Raw genomic sequence first — 20589 nt, 5'->3', positions numbered from 1 at the left:
AACCCTTTGGATCAACTGGAATAAATGATGCATTTTTTATTTCACAAATATTAATTGAACACCTAATACAACTGTAACTGCTTTTTAGGTACTAAAAGATAAGTATACTTATTTTAATGAAATAGTTCTTTTTGTCAGAAATTTCATTTAAATGTCATGTCAGTATATATATGTATATGTCTTCCTTATAAATAATTAAAATTTATATTCCATATCAGTATATATATATATCTTCCTTACAAATAATTAAAATGTAAACTCCATATTAGTATATATGTGTGTGTGTGTGTATATATATATATATATATCTATATCTTCCTTATAAATAATTAACATGTTTTATATATGATCTGAAGACAAACACTTCAGTGTAGTAGCAGAAACACCTGCTGGAGAAACCAGCCTGGGTTAGATATTTTCTAAATATGTGACCTTCAGCAAGTTACTTTCCTTTACCAAGTATCAATTTTCTTTCACATGCTTTGCAGAGTAGTTATGAGCATTATAAATAACATCAATAAAATACCTGGCCCATAGTAGGTGCTCAATAAATCATAGCTGTCACTATTACATCATGAGAATAATTTTCCAATGTGAGGGTTAACTCCCTTGTTGAATCTGTTTTCCATGTTCAGGGCCTAGACATTTGTTTTTGTTAAAATAGGGCACACTGTGACTTCCTGTTACTGGTTCTAATCCCATGAAACGCATCCGTGATGAATAATTATGCCAGTTAGGACAAGACAAGATTGAGCTCACACATTTTTTTAGAGATCAAGTAAATATAAAGCACACCAACTTTACTGGCATTTCCAAATCAGAGCCAGCAGTGGAAATATAGATAATGTTGATGCCTTGAAATTCCCTAAAAAACAAACTTGATATGACAAAAAGTCTATTACATTGGCTTCTGAGAAAACCTCACGATGTCCAGACAGGCCCTTAGGACATCAAGGGCTAAAGCATCTCACTGCCTCCTGTCTCTAAGCAGATAGTGTCTCACAGGGATATTTTACTGCATTACCACATTACTCTCATCTGGTGCCAAGCATGTGCTGGAAAAGCCAACAGGAAATGAAAGCTAGCTAATTTGTAAAATTTTCTCATGACTTTTATTTCTCAATGTATGCTTTCATTGATCTCGCAGAGTTCTTGGGGCTGGAATGGAGAACAATGACTTCGGGCAATGTGTGGTCTGCCCTTGGCAGAGGCCTTTCCTTTTGACTTTTCCTGGTCAAAATGGTTCAGACTCCCTTGAGTGAGCAGCACAGCCACAGAAGAATCCCATCTCTTTTCTGCCTATTTATTTGGAGAAAGGCATGGAAAGATGTGCAGGGATAATATCAGACTCAGAGTTCTACCACATATGAGTTTAGAAGTCTTGAGCAAATCATTTTATATTTCCAGGCCTTCATTTGTATTTATAAAATAGGGTCAATATCTAGTTTATGGGATTGAAATCAGAATCCTTTGATACAATATTTGCAAAAATCATTTATAAGTGTTAAATCCCTGTACCCATGGTGGGGACTTGTTTATCTGGCCATTGCTGTCACTAGGGAGATGAAACACCCTTCATCTCTCAGGCTAATGTCATTCCTAACACTGGCTTGTCTACAGTGTGGGCAACAGGCTAGAAATAAGACTGTGAAAAGGTGTTGTATTATGTTCTTCACATATATTTATCCTCACCAAACATCTGTAAGTATCTCAACATACTGAGTATTGAAAGATATTGTGATTTATCCACAATTGTGAAAGGCTCCTGAAAACCCTACTGCATCACATTAATTCACTATCTCAATCTGTGATGCTGGTATCTATTTCATTCTGCAAATCATTATAGAGGCACAGCACCTGTATCAGGCAAGGTTCTCCACCGAAAAAGAACTTCAGTCTTTGCCCTCAAGGCTTTCAAATGATTGGAAGACATCCCCTCTAAACACACACACACATCATGGAGGATAATCTGCATCACTGAAAGTCTACTGATGTAAATATTAATCACATCTAAAAAATACCAACACAGCAACATCTAGACTGGCATCAGACCAAAAAAATGGGCCCTATACTTAGCCAAATTGACATGTAAAATTAACCATCACAGCACCAAACACTGTACAGTATTTCCAAGTGGAAAGAACTGGGTAGTGGTTTGTAAACGAGAAGGCACGGGGTGCACATGATTGTGGTCTCCAATATCTAAATAGCAGTTGCGAAGCAGGGCTTACTTTTAGAGGTTGCTGAAGGCCCAACAAAGACTAAGAAATGCAGCTCCAGAGACAGCAAGGGCAAAATAAGAAAGAACATTCTATCAGTTGATAGGTTCAAACTCACGTGTCAAATTCTAGCTGTATTATTTCAATGGAGGCTTCAAAATATAGCTGGGCTTTTGTGCCCAGTGAATGCTGCCCAGGGATGGTACGCTGCACAGATAGGATGGCTCAAGGTAGCACTTAAGTTCCCTCTAAAGAATGGGATTCTAAGATGTCAAAGAGATATTGTAAATCACCTACAGCAATTTTCAAATCCCACTTCCTTACTGTGTAATGTGCTTTTCTCTTAATGAGGCTGTAGAATATCTCCTTTCAAGAAGCAGGTATAAACATGCTTTTTCCTGTTGGAGACATTTGTTTTCAAAGGTGCTGATTCCTCTCTAAGACTCATTTTGGACTGATTGTTTTCTCATTATCATGTCAAAGCAAGACTGTAGAAAGTAAAAATTGGCATTATATTCTTGAATTAGTACCCTCTTTCTTTGGTATACTGAGCTTTTACTAGATAAGCTTGAAAACTGGAATTCAAATTGTTTTAATCACCCTTCAAATTATTGCACTCAACTCTACTAGAAAGAAATAAATAAGATTATTTACTCACATAGTTCAAGTTTCTCTAAATTTGATGACATGGTCCTGTTCTGTCCTTGACTCATTCTCTGATCTTAGGTAAGTTAACTTCTTCATGTCACAGTTCCCCATCTGTAAAATGAATATATTTGTTCTATGGAATCACTCATTTTTTAGGTTATTTCTGACTCTTTATTTTCAGTGACGCTGACTTAAGTCATCTTTAGAAACCTTACAGAACTCTATTAAAGCATAGCATATGGAACTATTGATACATCCTTATGTTATATGAGATTTACCAATATTTTCTGCTTGTAAACAAAATCTGTTAGAATAATAAAGCTTCTCATACAAGTGTTGACCAATGCTGAATCCTGGCATCATAAAGAAATGCTGCTATTTTTCTATTATAAAAAGCACATTCAAAAAACCTGACATTTAAGGCCGGGTGCTGTGGCTCACGCCTATAATCCCAGCACTTTGGGAGGCCGAGGTGGGAGGATCACCTGAGGTCGGGAGTTCGAGACTAGCCTGACCAACATGGAGAAACCCCATCTCTACTAAAAATACAAAATTAGCTGGGCATAGTGGCGCATGCCTGTAATCCCAGCTACTCAGGAGGCTTAGGCAGGAGAATCGCTTGAACCCAGGAGATGGAGGTTGTGGTGAGCCAAGATCGTGCCATTGCACTCCAGCCTGGGCAACAAGAGCAAAACTCTGTCTCAAAAAAAACAAAAACAAAAACAAAAAACAAAAAACAAACAAACAAACAAAAACCTGACATTTTTTTCAACTACAAGGTATTCAGAGATACAATTGTGTTTACTGGGTACTGATCTGATTGGAAAAATAATTCCCAAATAGTCTCATTCAATGGCTTTAAATGTGTTCACTCTGTTATCCCATGCTGTTCATCTTTATTTATTTATTTTTAACATGTATGTCCCTTTGTGAGGTTCATGTATTCCTATTATTTTCTAGGTTTGAAATTCTTATTTCCAGGGTAGAATTACAAAGAAGGGAGCAATTGAAAACATCTGCTCTGCTTTCAAACACTGACAGGCACCTCCATTACACTCCTTTCTGCTGCTGGACAATTAGGTACAGCTACAGGCAGAATTGTTTTTACCTTTGACTGGGGTTCTCTTCTTGGCAGCGAATTAATGAAATGCACGGAATAAAAAGCTGTTTCTCGCCCACTGAATGGATGTAACTGTCACTCGCTCTGATAAGGAACATCTATCCCACACAAGACAGAAGTGGCAGAAATCTTACTTAGTTGACTATTCTAATGATTCTGTTTGTTTTCCTAAAGCTCAGGCTGTTTGAGGCAGTGTAAATAATGGATTTTGTCTATGTTGCTACAGGGTGAGGAGAGGAGGGAAAGAAGAGCTGCTCCTACCATGAGTTTCTGAAGTGGATGAAGGCTGTAGATGCAGAGGAAATTATCCGCATCACTGCAGATAGTCTCGATAGCAGCGCCAATGAAGTTACTGAGAGTTGTATTATTAAAAACACCTATCATTTGCTGAGCACTTACATTTAGAAGGTGCGATGAAAAGCAATTCAAACAGACTCGATCCTCATGAAGTCTTTCTGAGTTTGGTATTATTTTTCCTTCTTTTTTTCAGATGAAGAAACAGGCTGCAAGGCCAGAGCTATCATGTTAAAAAGGTGAAGACTCAGGATCCAAACTCAGGTGCAGGTGATACCAAAATCTGTGCTCCTAACTGCTACATGGTAGACAGACTTTAGAGGCAAACACACACTTAGGCTAGAAAGCAAATCTACAGCTAATGTGTCCTGAACTTTGGCCAAAATATTTCATCTCTCTCAAGGTCAATTTTCGCACACGTAAATATAGATAATCATAATTACCACAGAGTGGTTATTGGAATTAAATTCATAACACATTGAAATGCTGGTTGAAGTGCCTGATGTACAACAGGTTCTCAGAAAGTGGGTGTCAGTTCTCCTTTTTGGAGATATTCAAAGGGGACAGCTACTTGGTAGGTATTTTATTTGGCATTACTACCCCTTGTGGGAGAGAGGTGGATAAGAAGCCTTTCTAATGTCTCCCAGCCCAGAGCGTTCATGCCATCAATCATTTGTTCAGGATAACACAAACTTGCTCTGTCTGCCTCCTAACCCAGAGATCTTACTTCACTCTCAAAGGTATAAGAAACAGAGAAGGTATAAATTGTTGTTCAAACTTTTCTAATAAGATCACGAAACCTCAAATCTAAAAGCTTTACATTGTCAAATGTAAAGTCCCTTCAATGTCCACTTATAAGAACAAAAAAGAAACCCTTACTCTGAAAAATTAATGCACTGTTTGAATTTTTCCTTGGGAAAGGAGAGACATAGACGTGGTAAAGGGGGAGAGGAGACGTTAGGGCACAGGGGACTCTGGTCTGGTCCTGCAGCCTCTCCTTTTGTGACTCCACCTATTACGGGAGAAAAGACCGCAGTTACACCGAGTTACTGGCGGAAGTATCCGTCCAGGTCTGCAGCAACGTCAATTCTTACCTCCTAAGAAGGAAGAATTCGACTGAGGCGCACAAAGCAGAAAGGGCGACTGAGTCAAGTTCCAGAGCAGGAATGAAAGTTTATTTTAAAATGCCTTAGAACAGGAACGAAATGAAGGTGTGCATGGAAAAGACCCACGCAGGCACATGAAGGTTAAAGAGAGAAGGTCAGTGCCCCGTTTAACTGTAATCTTGGGACTTTCCCAAAGGAAACTCACCTCTTTCCCATGATTCTTCCCTTAGGGTGGGCTGCCCGCCTGCACAGAGCCCGCCTTAGCTTTGGGAAGTAAGCATGCGCCATGTGTTAAAGGCGTTATTGGCATGCCCCTCCGAGGCTTTTTTCCTTTTTCCGGTGGCGTGTACCCGGAAGATCATACTTCGCCATTTTCCTCTTAATACGCATGCCCAGGAAGTTTCTTCTCTCTGGGCTCTGCGTTCATTTACCATTTTCATGTTAACAGGTGGGGACTATCAGGAAATGGCCTCTGCCTGACGCTGCTAAATCATCACTCTCAGAGAGGCAATGCGAGAATTGCCAAACCAGCACCTGACACTTCTAGTGCGTGGGGGAAGAGCCCTCTTCTGTCTGGCTCACGCCTACCTACCTACCTGTAACACATCCTAGATGCCTATCTGGACTTAGTGTTTTCATCTTTTAAATGAGCAAATTAACGTAATACTAGAGGATCACTGGAAACTTTACAATCCAGTGGGTTTGGTTCTCCCATCTACCTCTCTTTCTGTCCCTGCCCTTGGATGTCCTGTACTTCTTACGATATTGTGATGGCTTAATTTTATGTGTCAACTTGATTGGGCCATGCAATGCCCAGATATTTAGTCACACAATATTCTGGGTGTTTCCTTAAGAGTGCTTTTAGATGAGGTTAACATTTAAATTGCTAAACTGAGTAAAGCAGATGGCCCTCCCTAATGTGAATGGGCCTCACCAAATCAGTTGAAGGTCTGAGTAGAACAGAAAGGCTGACCCTCCCCCAGGTAAGAGAGGATTTTTCTTGCTTAATGGCCTTCAAACTGGGACATCAGCATTTTTCCTCTCCTCAGACCTAAACTGGGGTTCAAGTCTGCTGGCCTTAGGACTGAAACTCAACATCAGCCTGAGTCTCCAGGTTGTGAACTCACCCTGCAGACTTGCAAACCATGACACTTGCCGGCCTCCAAAATTACAGGTGTCAATTTCTTATGGTAAATCTCTTCATTTAAAAGCTCTCACACACACACAGACACACACACAAAGCTTATCTGTCCTAAAGAATCTTCACTGTGAAGCCTAATAAATTCAATTTAAGACAATAGTACAGTAGAAATGACTGACAAGTCATAATAAGTAACATTAGCAATATATAATTAAATATTTGCAAACGTTCTTTATACTCACCTATTCTTTGATATTTCCATTTCCAACTAACCCCACTGAGCAGATTAATGCAATCCTACCTTCCAGATTAAAAAAGAAAAAAAGGAAGTTGAGAGTGATCCTTGGCCATATAGCAGAGATAGATTTCAAATTGCAATTGTCCTCAATACACAGGGACATACCTTTCTATTGCACCACAACGAATTTCTAACTGATACTTGCACTTAACAGAGACCTTTGAAAACTCACTTCAAAGCAATGAATAACCTAGCTGAGTCCAGTTAAGTAGCCTGACAGAGGAGAATAATGCCTATGGTCTATGGTTGCTTTGCAATGAAGATCTGTCCTTGGTACAGAACCTTTTTATAGGTGCAAAAATTGTAATCCTGATTATCCTGCTCAATAGAGATCAGAGTGGTAGAGCAGCAGTTGAAAATACAGCAGAATGAAATGCTTACCTTATCTCAGGCTCTGATGTCAGAATTTCTCTTCAGGATAAAATTATTTTTAAAAATAGAAAATACCTTAATAAACCCCTTGGGATGACTTAGTGAAGGGAAAGGTCCAAAGACAATTATTTCTGTGCAACAAAAAATGATCCCTCACTAGACTCCATTAAGTCAGGATGAATTTTTGTTTCCCTTCTGGAAGTAAGAGCTGGAGCTCAGTTTATGGGGAAGAGATTAGAGACAAGAGGCAGGAAGATCAAAATAGGTTGAGATGACGAGGTAGAAGCGACAGTGAAAACATTTTAGTGTCTGGACAACTGAAAATATTTTCGGCACACTGCAGACTAAGACTTGAGTAGTGAGGTTTTTGGGGATAAAGAGTTAAGATGTGGAACAAAAGGGAACACATAGATGCTGAAGTTAGGAGACAAAGATGATTTTGAGAACAAAAAAATTCCTAGCAACTAACAAAAATCTTGAAATCAGCTTTGGATCTGAGTATAAATCTGAAGGCTGAAATAAATATTGAAATCTCAAGATTCAGAAAGGCCCTGCCTATTGTCTGGGTTACAGTTCTACACAGGTGGGTGGAAAGATTCCAAGGTGAATTTGTCTCTTCTACTCCCCCTCTACATTTTTTACACTATAGGAAAATCAGAAAAGTAGCCTGTTAGCTAGATGGCAGCTTCCATGTAGCAATATCTACATGTCATAGATTGAAAGGGGATTAAACCCTTCCCACTGTGCCTAGCATTGTGAGATTTCATCCTTGAGAGCATCTAGCAGTGGGAATGATTTAAGATGACAGCACAGCTTACTGTTCTATCCTTCAAATCTTTCCCACGTCCATCCTGACCACTGTAACAGTGTGTCTGGTATATTGCATTCCACTGTGGTTGAAAGATGCATCCGGGGTCTGTAGTGTATCCCCCTTCCTCATGTTTCCATTACTCAGGGAACATTTTCGAAAGATGAGATCTGCTCAATTTTGGAATAGTTTCCAGAGGGATGTGGCAAAGTGCCGCATCATTTTATTCACTTAAAATTAGACCAGAGCGAGGAATCCCAGTGTCCCACTGTGAGCAGTTTTGTACCGGTGGGACGATAGGGAAGAGAATCATGCCCATTTGCTGCTGGAATACAAGAGGGGCTCTTCATCATTACTTCATATGACTCCCCAGTTCTGATAATTGCCATTTCAAATATTGGTCTTCTTATGGAGAACACAAATTATGTTTTTTTCTAAGTTTCTTCCTTTCTGCTCCTACTTCTCACCTAGCATTATCATACTGTCTTCACTAATATAAGTTCCAGTTGAATTGTAGAGCACTTAATGGAAAAAAAAATAACTTTACAAACTAATGCCCTGTTCCCCAAGTTCTAAGAAGCCAACTACAGATTGTATTTGTTAAAGATTTAAAATGTACCCTCATTGCAAATGGATGTATTTGTCAGCTTGGGCTGTCATAAACAGTACTATAGACTGGGAGATTTAAACCATTGAAAATTTACTTTCTTACAGTTCTGGAGGCTGGAAGTCTAAGATCAGAGTGCCAGCATGGTCATGTTTAGGCAAGAACTCTCTTCCTGGCTTGCAGATGAATACCTTCTGACTATGTCTTCCCATAGCAGAGGGAGAAAGATCTGTTTCTCTTCTCAGAGGCTACTTTCTTGTTGGATTAGGGTTTCACCCTATGGCCTCATTTAACCTTAATTACCTCCTAAAGACCCTATCCCCAGATAGTCACACTGAAAGTTAGGGCTTCAACATTTGATAGGGTGGGAGGGGCTGGGGAAGGCACACAATTCCATCTATAGCACTCAGATTTCCAATGCCTAAAACATTTAATTTTTCAATCCTCAGAGATGGATCTCAAAAAAGAAATCAAAACTGGCTCAGATTTCCCAAGGATTTCCATATCTATGTACTAGAAGATAATTCAGACTTATGCATCTGAGAAGGGTAAGTTCAGTGATCTGGTTTGTTCTTTTCATGTGCCCATTTATGGATTGGAAAAAATTCAACCTTTGGGGAGAACAGATTGAGTTCTAATCCTGGTCATATTACTAATTTGATTTATGACCTCAGCTTTTTCCATCTGTAAAATGAATCCTTCTCTTTAGATTCCTTCCCACTCTGATAGTTCAGAAATCTGAGAACTATGGATTGGCATTAGTATTCATTTGGGCATAGACACTCTGATTATCAAAATTCAAAGAATGCTCCAATCCCCAAGGGTCTACATTTTTATTGGCCTCATGACCAAGACACTGGAACTGAGAGGACCTGAGTAGCACGTTGGAATCAGACTTTCAGGGCAGAGGTGGAAGACAGACAATACACCACAGTCTAGAAGTGACATTGGGGGCCAACAGGTAGAAAGATTCATGGGCCAAAAGGGGCAGTTCCTGGAGTGCTCTTCCTGCCTGCTGGTTTACATCTTGTGGGGTCACTGGGATAGAGGAGACAACAGAGTGATTTATAGTCTAGAAGTTTGGTAAAGGATAGAATAATAATAGTTAACGCTTAACTAACAGGTATTTTCTAAATGCTAGATATTTTATAAGTACTTTATTTTTATTATATTTAATATTGAATTCTGACCATAGAGCTTGAAGTAAGTACAAGCTTACATTTTTATCCTTACATTTCGGAAAAAGGAAAATAGCACTTTAAAGAAATTAAACAAGTTGTCCAAAATCACATAGCCAAGAGGAGCAGAGCTCAGATTCAGTTGACCTTTGATCTCCCAATTCCTATTCCATTCTGCCATACCAGGAAAACTGAGTCTCAATAACGGGGCCCATGTTTTCTCCACTATGTGGTGTTCCAAGATAGTGGCAATTAATACAACTTTTTACCTCCAGCATTTATACCTTCTAAAAAATTCTTGAATGTAGAAAAACACAGAGTGATAGCAAACTCCAAATGAAGATTCTCAAATTCAATCAGAATAGGGGCATCTTCATGGAAGAAAAAAAGTGGAGAATGCGACCCAAAGACTAAGCATGAGTTATAAAAGTGTCTATGGGAGAAACACAGTGAAAGAAGAGAAGGATGAAATATTCCAGGCACCAAGAAGGTGCTTATACCAAAAGCTATCGGTCTCCCCCTCTCAGTTACTCCAAGATCCCAAACAGCTATACTTGCTAAATGTGTGTAATGTACACTATTTGGGTAGTGGTTACAATAAAAATCCAGACTTCACCACTGTGTAGTATATCCTTGTAGCAAAATTGAACTTGTGCCACTTAAATTTATATAAATAAATATATTCTGAATACCATAACACTTATCTGTATCATAGCCTTCTCATCATATTCTAATCACATGTTTATTCATCTGTGTTTACTGACAGTGAATTCCTTGAAAACATGGTCCTCGTATTTCTTATCTTTCTGTCCCTTGTACCAAGTGTAAAATAAATGTCCAATGCTTATTGAATGTTCAATGCTTGTTGAATCACTAAATAAATTAAGGACTCCTAACTTCACCCCTGACTAGCTATTTGTCTTGGATTTACTATTTAATCTTGTCCAATCAATGTTTCCTTGCCACTGCATAAGTAGCATGTAGCTCTGCTAGGCATTAGAGGAGTGATAAGGCAAAATGCATGGTTTCCAGAGTATCAGCATGTGTTGGGGATGGCAGACAAGTATGCAAGTAAGTGAGTTCCAGTGTGTCCATATGTAAAAATGAAGATGAGAAAACAACTTCTTGCTACCTCACAGAATGATAGGGGTGTGTAATAAAATAATGAGTGAAAAAATGCATTAGAAGTTACAAAGTATCATTTATATCCAAGTTAATAGCTATGATTTTGTGGAAGTTTTGCTCAGTATTACAACTTTTCTGGATTTGGGATCACTGAATAACATATAGAAACCTTGCTGTAGGTGCTTATAGAGGAGGCTTAGGCTGAAATTTGAGTAACTATTAATATATTTTTATGCTATTGCCTTTTGTACTTAAGACCTTATGTTTATGTGGCTTCAAGAATGGTTTACTTATTCTCTAGTTTTATAACTTTAATAATTCAGTACTTGGAAAGATTAGGGATTGAGGCTTCATTCTCTTACAGTATCATAGTATGCAACCTTTCATGTAAAAATAAGGTGGCATAAATCAATATGCATGTATATGTACATTTGTTCAAAAAGAAATACAGGAAGGTAAACCAGACACTAACAAGATGGATTGCCTGCAGAGAGTGGGTAGGAAAGAATAGGGGAATGGAAACTGGTTGGAAGGAATAAAGGATGAGTGGTACCTCCTTAAGTATATGTCTTTGTAAAGCTTTGACTTTTGAAAGAGTGATAGTATATCACATACCAAATAAATAAATACCAACCAATCAAATAGACAGACAAAATCAACGGAGAATTGGGAAGGAGGTAAACTTTAAGCAGAATACAAACATTAACAAATGAACTAACTCTACAAAAAATAGATGAAATCATTTTACTGAAGGGAGTGGGAAAGTTAAGGACTAACCTAAGTAACACTGGAAAACAGGATTTCAACTACAAATTGCAAAGCTAACGACAAAAATAACTGTACACGGAATTTTACTCTAGTTAATAAGTTTGTTTTCCATAACGTTAGTAATCCTGGAATGACTTTAAATGCATTCTAAGATAGCAAATAAATAAACTTGCTATCAAATCATGGATAATGAAAGCCAGTTTTCTCATTTTTCAAGAAAGGAATCATAATTAAAGGTTGAAGGCTAGAATGAACTGTGTAATGTTGGATTTGAATCAGAGGTATTACAATAAATTAATATATGTATGTGTGTATATATTTATGTATATATTATATGCATTATATATGTATATATTAATATATGTATGTGTGTATATATTTATATACACACATTCATATGTACACACACATAAATCACATTTGTGTATATATACGGCTAAATTGGTGTAGATGTGTGTGTGTGCATACTTATTTTTTTTTCATTTTTGTCTGCTGAGAGGGCCTAGAAGTAATAATACTGTAATACAGCAATTATAATGAGCACACCTAAAGTTTCAAAATAGTTTCTAAATACTATTTTTAAAATAAATAAAAAGGAAAAATGAATTCATTTAAGTACTGGATTATTTCAGTGCTAGTACAGGGAAATGCAAGATAAGCCTGGGACTACTTATGGTGCCAAGAAATAAGAGAATACTCCAAAAATGATGGGGCATGTAAAAAGAATGTAACAGTTAACCTGAAGAAGCTTTCACTGGTAAATTTTATGACACCATAAGCAACAAAATAAGTACTAATAAAACAGCCTGTGTTGTTTTATATTGATATAAATAAATAAGTAAATGAGAGAGAGTGAAAGCTCTTTCCTCAGCAGAATTCCAACTTATATATGAAGAAAGATAGATGGACTTCATCACTTAGCAAATACTACAGAAATAGGTGTTGCAGGCAAGATTTATCAATGAAAACTAAAATTAGTGGGTAAAGGTATGATGAGAAACAAGATTTTTGCATGCAAACATATTTATAGAAAGTACCTCCCCATAAGGTACTTATTAAATACATGGGAGAAGATAGTAACTTTACATTGGTAAACCAAGCAGAAACCACTTCAATCAATGGTGAACTTTAATATGGCGAGCCATGAAATACATGGACATTCTTTACCTTCTAATATGATGCACTAAGAAGAACACAGCATAATTTTTATGATATTCTTGCCAAAAAATGCATTATCCAAATTTAAATATGAAGGAAGAGCAGATGGTAGACATTCTACCAAATAATGGAGCTGTATTCTTCAAATGTCATAGTCATACACAAAAAGTTTATAAAATAAAAATTAAAAAAGTCTGAGGACCTGCCCCAGTTTGGAGAAGACCGAGGAAAAGGGGCACTGAAAAGTAACCTGTAATCCAGGATTAAATCCTGGGTCCGACAAAGGACGCCAGTGGGACAACGGGCAAACGTCACATCAGGTTTGCAGGTTAGTTACTAGAACTGCACCCATGTCCATTTCATAGTTTGATAATTATACCAAGGTTATAAAACATCAGGAAATGCTTGGTGAAAGGTAAACAGAAACATTGTATACTATTTTTTCTACTTTATCGTAAATTTAATGTTTTCTCAAACTAAAAAGTAAAAATAAAATGAAAGCTTTATTCCTGCAATTAGGTCTGTGATGTTAGAAACAAGGTGGTCACGATATGAGATCTGTTGCCAGAATCCGGAGTATCTTGATATCCTGTATAATTCAGTGGAATTTTCTGTCTGACTTCTTCAGAATCCCAGTGTCAAAAAATTTATATTCAGAATCTTTGGGTAATAAAAATGGCAGAACACCAACCCACACTGTGCCAGGTGCTGTGTTGGGCACTATATTTACATCTCTGTGTCACTCATTATTTTGCATCATGTCATTTTCCTGTCCTCTACTACATACAATTTTAATTCTGTTTTATAGAAAGAGCAGGTCCAAACCAGTCCAATCCTCTTTCTGAACACGGAGAGCAAACAGCTTAATTGGAAATTGCTGTTTTTCTTCTCCCTAAGATGGTAAAAATCATTTTCCATTTCTTCGGTCAGTTGAGAGTCACTGCCCTCCAGGAAATGAGGAACGTTTCCCTGGACTTTATTTTTTTGTGTGCTATAAAATGATTACAATTTTGTTTCATTTTAGGGTTGAGGTAGGGATGTCAGAGGAGAAATGCATTAGGGCAAGGGAGTAAATAATATACAAACCTATAAGATGCTTTGAAAGATTGCCAGGAATGTGGTGAATAATTGATGATGATCTGATGCATTCGGTTATTTCCTATGAAATGGTCCTTATACCAAAATGAATTGCAAGCTATTTCCTTCTCTTTCACACATACACACACACACACACACACACACACGCACACACACATGCGCGCACACACACACGAGTCTATTTCTTGAGCTCCTTTCAAAGTTAACAGACTGATCATATCGTTGTTCATTCAGAGTGTCCAGAAAGTCAGAGCCATTCACCATCTCTCTTATTCCCAAGCTTTTGTCATAACGTTGGCACACACTGACTTGCATGCAATCTTATGCACCTGGTCCCCCTGCCCCAGGACGGGCTGAACTGCTGCCTCCTGTAGAACTTTCCTGCTCTGACCCGAGCATGATCTGCCCAACAAAACAAATCTGCTCTATCATCAGTACCTACCTGTGAACAGTAGCCCACATGTCTTGACCTGTTATAGAAAGCTTTCTGAGATCTGGCTTCTGACCTCTTTTTCACTGGATGCTACAAAAACCCTTAGTATCGTTCCTTTTTAACTTTTATCTTAAGTTCAGGGGTACAAGTGCAGGTTTGTTACACAGGTAAACTTGTGTTGTGGGGGTTTGCTGTTAAATTAATATTTATTCTCTGCGATTTTATTCCCTGATGTTTCTCGTCACCCTGCCTTTATTCACATAGTCTCTCCACTTGGAATAAATATCCTTTGTCCTCATCTTAACCTGCCAAAATTCTGTCTCTCATGCCCATATAAGTGTGACTTCTTTCTTGAAACCCTCCCCAATTTTTCTAAATGAGAATTCATCATTCCCCTTTGTCTTCACCTTGCAATGTTTTTTTCCAGTTATTCTCTTAGTAACCTGCCTCCAATTTCTTTTGCAGGCAGCTTTCTCTATTCCTTGACTGAAAACATCTCGAAAATAGGGAGGGAATTTGTATTTTAGTGTCTGTTCTGCTTAGAAATGCAGAGGTACAATTCTGAAAGATTGTAAGTGAAAGGTTTAAGAGGAAATGTTGCAATAGAGAGAGAGAGATAGAGATATGTGATACATAGTTTATTGAGATAGAAAATCTTCTATGGAACATAGCATACCACCATGATTCTGGAAAAATTTAAAGTGCTACTCTGTGTATGTTTTTACAGCAATATCTTACAATTTTTTATGTTATTCTTAAAAACCTACTGGGTTTGGCTTTCCTTGTTTTTCTGATGAGAAAATTTGGAGTTGGACCAGGCTCATGGCTGGCTGAAGTCTATCCAGGGGCAGAATGAGGACTTATGACTACACAGATTTAGGTGAAAGTCAGAACCTGGAAAAGAATGCCACAGAAAAGGTATAGTGGGGAATACACCATAGTGGTCTTAGGCATGTCCTTTGAGTTTTCCAGGCTTTTCTTTCCTGTTTATAGGTCTACAGATAGACTTTCTAAGGATACCTGCACTTAGAAAGGCCTTCTTTTGAGAAGGCCTTAAATATGATGAGCTACGTCCATAGTGGAACATCCGTTTAGTCAGGATAAGAGGCCCCCAAAACCCTGAATTGTTAGAGATTCATTCTTCTTCATTTGTCTTTTTGGTATTTAGCTTTGTTCATCAAAAGGGTGCTCTGTTTTGTTAGTGGTCGACATATAATCTCTTTTAGCCAGTGTTTCTTCAAGCAAGCTGTGGTCACAGGAGAGAGTCTAGTGCACTGGTTAAGAACATGAACTATGGAGCAAACAACCTGGGTTTATACTTCAGCTTCATCCCAAACTAGCAGTACCTCATGCTTCCAATCTGCAAAATGACAACAGCAATAGTATTTTTAAAGTAATGGCAAAAACTGCGATTACTTTTGCATCACCCTAATACTTATCTCATGGGACTGCTTGAGCATTCATGACACCCCACATGAAAGTCTCTAAGAACAGTGCCTCTCGTAAATGGTAGCTGTTTTTATTCTTATGCCAACCACTCAGGCTAACTGGGAAGATCAAATGAGAACAGTTTGTAAACTTTGAAGTATTATGCTAATGGAAAATAAAGACTTAGTAGAACTAATTTTATTATTATTATTTAAAACTAGGAAAAATGTGCCCTCTTGTTCTAAAATCTCTCTGGGGTCATAAGCTAAGCATCCCAAAGAAATATTTATGCCATTTATAGGAGATAATTTTATTCTCTCTAAGATATTTTCAAAGTTAATTTTATAGTAGACTTTCACCAAAATACCTTTTGTTGGAATCAGTTTGTAGACTTGTTTTTTTAAGGACTTCATTTTAAACACCCCCCCTCCCAAAGTTAGAAAAAAATAAGTAAATGTAAACAAATAACACAAGTTACAAATTATAAAAGCCATTTTCAATCTGCAAAGATTTTTAAATAAAAGTAGATATATACTCTCCACAAAAGACTTCTCCCTATAAATTTATATTCAGATAATAACTTTAGGCTGTAAACTCAGGACTCAGTAAGAAAAACTATCTTTTTATTTTGGAAGCACACAGTTGTTAAATAAAATGGATGGATGATACATGCTGTTCCTATCATGTGCAAAGTAACCTGTAAGAGCAGAATATATTAAACTTTTAAAGCATAACACCTATATATGAACTGAATACATATGTGTAGAAAACAACTTGAGAAATGGTTTAAGGCAGTTTCCAAACTGGTTTATTGTCATCGTTTGCATTAATATCCTATTCTTTGCTTATATTATAAAAAGGGAATTGTTGAGTGGTGGGTACAAGGGAACAGTGGTGGGTACAAAGAGGCTGGTCAATCTAGTACATATAAAATATTGATTTCAACCCAACACTCATGTTTTTGGACAAGTTTCCACTTACAATTAACTATATATAAGGAGCTAGACTGATGTGTATCACTGAAATATTCAAAATACATACAGGGCCAGGCATGGTGACTCACGCCTGTAATCCCAGCACTTTGGGAGGCTGAGGCGAGTGGATCATTTGAGGTCAGGAATTCAAGACCAGTCTGACCAACATGGTGAAACCCCTCTCTACTGAAAACACAAAAATTAGCTCAGCAGTAGTGGCGTGTGCCTGTAATTCTAGCCACTCCAGAGACTGAGGCAGGAGAATCACTTCAGCCTGGGAGGCAGAGGTTGGAGTGAGCTGAGATTGTGCCACTGCACTCCAGTCTGGGCAACAGAGTGAGACCCTGTCTCAAAAAATAAAATAGATACAGAAATAAATACTGCTGAATCACTTGCTAAAGGTGAAATTATTTCCCCTTGGGGGCACTGGGCAGGAATGGGAGGAATGATGAATGAAAATGACTGTGGAATTCTTCATGAAGTGGAGGTACCTGACTCAGGCCTTAGAAACAAGATTTTTAAATGTAATGACTGCTGGAAAAGAGATGGTAAGTAGAGCTCGGAGCAAAGCGATTAGGTAGAAGGTGGCGATTTCAGGAGTATGTTGCAATGACAAAAGAATGAAGACAAGGACTGTGGCTCAGGTCATTGGGATGTCACTGGACATGGTTTGTTTAAAGACTAACAAGGGTGAAGCACTGGGAACGGTCAGGTGAAGATCCTTGAATGTTTTTGAGCTGGCTTTGCTCTATCTGTCCTCAAGTCTGTCCATAATCACCTTCCCAAGGAAGCAACTCCACAAGAATTTTCCACAGATGACTAGTTCCATGTGATGCTATGTAAAAAGAAAAAAAGAAAAAAGAACACCAAATTTCCATTTCAAATAAACTTGGAAAAATTGGCATAAGTCAAATTAAACATATTTCATTCTCAAAAAAAATGTTGGTAAAAAGATTAAGGGAGAGGCAGAGAAAAAACAAGGGAAGCAAGAAGGAAGGAACTTGGAGTGGGAAAGAAAGATGGATAGAGGGGCCAGTCTGGGAGCATAACTGAAATGCAGACAGGTGATTAACCAACACTGAAAAACTCTGGAAGTTTCTAAAGGAAGTGGGGCTATTCTGTCTAAGAAAACTGAGGGTAGAAAATAAAGGGAAATATCCTAAATTAAAAGGTTGCTTCAGGTTGGCCCTATTATAGATATAGACATACTATAAACCATAGAGTGAGATAGCCTAGAAAATTACTGTTAGATGAAATCTTGGAGGCTTTCTGGTATGAACTTCTTTTCTTCATCTCTCCATATAAACTTGTCCACTCACTTTTTTATGTTGTTTTTAGCAGACAAGGTCCACTTAATCCATTGTGCAGTTCCTTCTTATTTGACCTCTAGGAAGCTCAGAGCTTAATTTAATGTAATACTCAATTGCAGTAACTGTTACCTATTAGGTTTCCATTATATCCATATCTTCCCTTCTTGTAAATATAGCCAGAAAAGCTGCAGTGGCTCAAGGGCTATTCTAGGCTCTGTGAGGGCTACAACAATGCTTCAAAGAGCTCCAACTGGCAATGAGAAATACATATTTTCCACATTGATTCATTCATTAACTCCTGAAGTTATTGAATGTCCATCATATGCCAGAATCTTTGCCAAGAACACTAACAGATGTAAAGAATAAAAATTAAAGAAATACTCTCCGTTTTCATTATCTTAATAATGTGTTAATATGCACTTATTGAGAATACATTTTATAAATATGCAAAGTATCTCAAAAATTGGTTACAACGAGTGTTCAAACAGATATGACATTTTCATTGCAGGTCCTCTGAGATGTTTGTGGTATCGATTCATATATCGATTCATAAAATCTCAGTCATGAAAAGACACAAATCTAAGTTTGTAAGATCTATGTGGGTATAAATGGAAACCCTTTAAAATGTTGGGACTTATCCATTGTAATTTATCTGATTAGTCTTCCTGCCAGATCTTTTTAACCGAATCACGTTAGATTTGGGATAATTACCCAAGGACATTTATACTATTTTGAAGGTTAATTCCAACCTCACTCATTCAGCATATGTTTGGAGTGTCCTTGCCTAATGCCAAGTCCTGGGCTAGGCAAAAGGACCTGGAGATTGTTTCTCAGTTTCCTCATTGAGGGATTCTGATTAAGAGCCCTCTGCCAATCACTACTGTAAATATATTATCTAAGTGCTCAGCAGAGAAAATTCATGTCCCAATTTTCTGATTGAGTAACCACCATGACCAATCTCTGGGCAGAGCCACCAGGAAATAACTGCTATTTAGCCTCACATGTCTTTGTTGAGCTTTGTGCGTCCACGATAGGAGGATTATACAAGGAAGTAAAAGATAAATTGACAATACGTAATATAAACACATTCTTTTCAGAATGGAGCAAACTACATGAGATGGGAAACATGGCAAGTGGTTCACAGAAACCAGTGAATAAGATTTAGGATGGGCATTTGACATTCTCTGACAAGTTTTGGTCCTGACTTTTGGCCAAATTAGTCTGTCAACAGCATCTACTTGGTGCCCACAATGTACAGTGGCTTGCGTTTGGTACTGAAGATGGAAAAAATAAGAAAAGGTCAGAGACATTTTTAGATACAACTCCAGAGGGCACCATTCACAAAGATTGCAGTATAAATGGCACCCTCTAAAATCGTGCGGTCCACAATCTTTACAATGATGTAAACTGAAACTAGGAAATATTTCACACTTCTGTGTTTTTATATATTCATAGGAAGGGCTTAATCAGGTAAAAATAAAAAGCCATGAACAAAAAAAATGTTGATGAGAGAAAATAGGAAATTGTAGAGCTGAGGTTTAGAAGCAAGGACAATGAGTTGAGATTTTTCAGGCTCCAATTCAAATCCAGACTTCAGAGCAACGTTAGGAATCCATGATGAAGACTGATGGGAAAACAGAGCCAATTAGAGGGTGAGACTGAGATTAGAAACTTTTATTTAAGATTTGTCAGTAGAAAGTTGATAGCTGGAAAGATGAGATGGGACAATTTTCTAATGGAAATAGATCATAGAATTAGAATAGACACAAGAGAAATATAGGATTAGACCTTGGCAAACCTCTACTTAAGGAAAAGGATTAAGGTAGGAGAACCTAGAGAAGAAGCTGGAAGCTTGTGCATTCATCCCCAGTGTCACTGGGTGAATCGCAGTGGCATATCACAGACCACAAAGATTGTCAAATCCACAAAGACTCTGCGGATTTCAGAATTGTTGTTTGGCACAGTCTGGCTTGCCATATAAGGACACAGATTGTCATTTTTCACAAATTCCAACCTTCTGTTTCTCAAGATATGCCTCAAGTGCATTCGTCAGTTCCATCAAGGACATTTCCTGGTGGTGAGGAAACTTTAAATCCCACAAATTCTTAAGAATTCTTTTTTAAAAAAATAGTAGTATTTAGATAGTAAAAGAGGTTAAATTACCCCATTGTTTTATATTCAGGGGGAGCTGTATTTCATATTCAGGGGGAGACTCAACAAACATCCTCTGAAATTCAATAGATAGGCAGAAATTAACAGACATTCCTTCCATTCTGTGGGTGTTTAATCCATCCCTGACAATGCGACAGTGCTAGAGACTGCAATAAATTGGTGAACAAAGCTGACACAATCCTTTCTTGGAAAATTGATATTCTAACAGGAGAAACACACAAATACACAAAAGTAACAATAAAGACAGCAAAGAAGTGCACACATAAAAGTGTTCTGTGAACAGGAGATAAAAGAGGGAATTATAGGGGACCACGGTTTAGATAGGGTAGTGA

The 20589-nt window shown here is 37.7% G+C and overlaps 1 long non-coding RNA gene across 1 annotated transcript in view; it reads right to left on the bottom strand.

Annotated features, from left to right (window-relative positions):
- Window positions 1-804: 804 nt before the first annotated feature.
- The window catches only part of LOC129398740 (uncharacterized), a 105341-nt gene continuing 85556 nt past the window's right edge, over window positions 805-20589 (bottom strand). The window contains exons 3-4 of the long non-coding RNA XR_008626657.1: window positions 2878-2978; window positions 805-1299 (exon numbers count right to left, since the gene is read on the bottom strand). This is a non-coding gene — a long non-coding RNA (uncharacterized LOC129398740). The remainder of the gene's footprint in view (window positions 1300-2877; window positions 2979-20589) is intronic.

Source organism: Pan paniscus, chromosome 11, assembly GCF_029289425.2.
Source record: "Pan paniscus chromosome 11, NHGRI_mPanPan1-v2.0_pri, whole genome shotgun sequence".
NCBI classification, from domain to species: Eukaryota; Metazoa; Chordata; class Mammalia; order Primates; family Hominidae; genus Pan; species Pan paniscus.
Note: the sequence above shows the minus strand (reverse complement) of the source record. Positions and strands in the feature narration are given on the sequence as shown.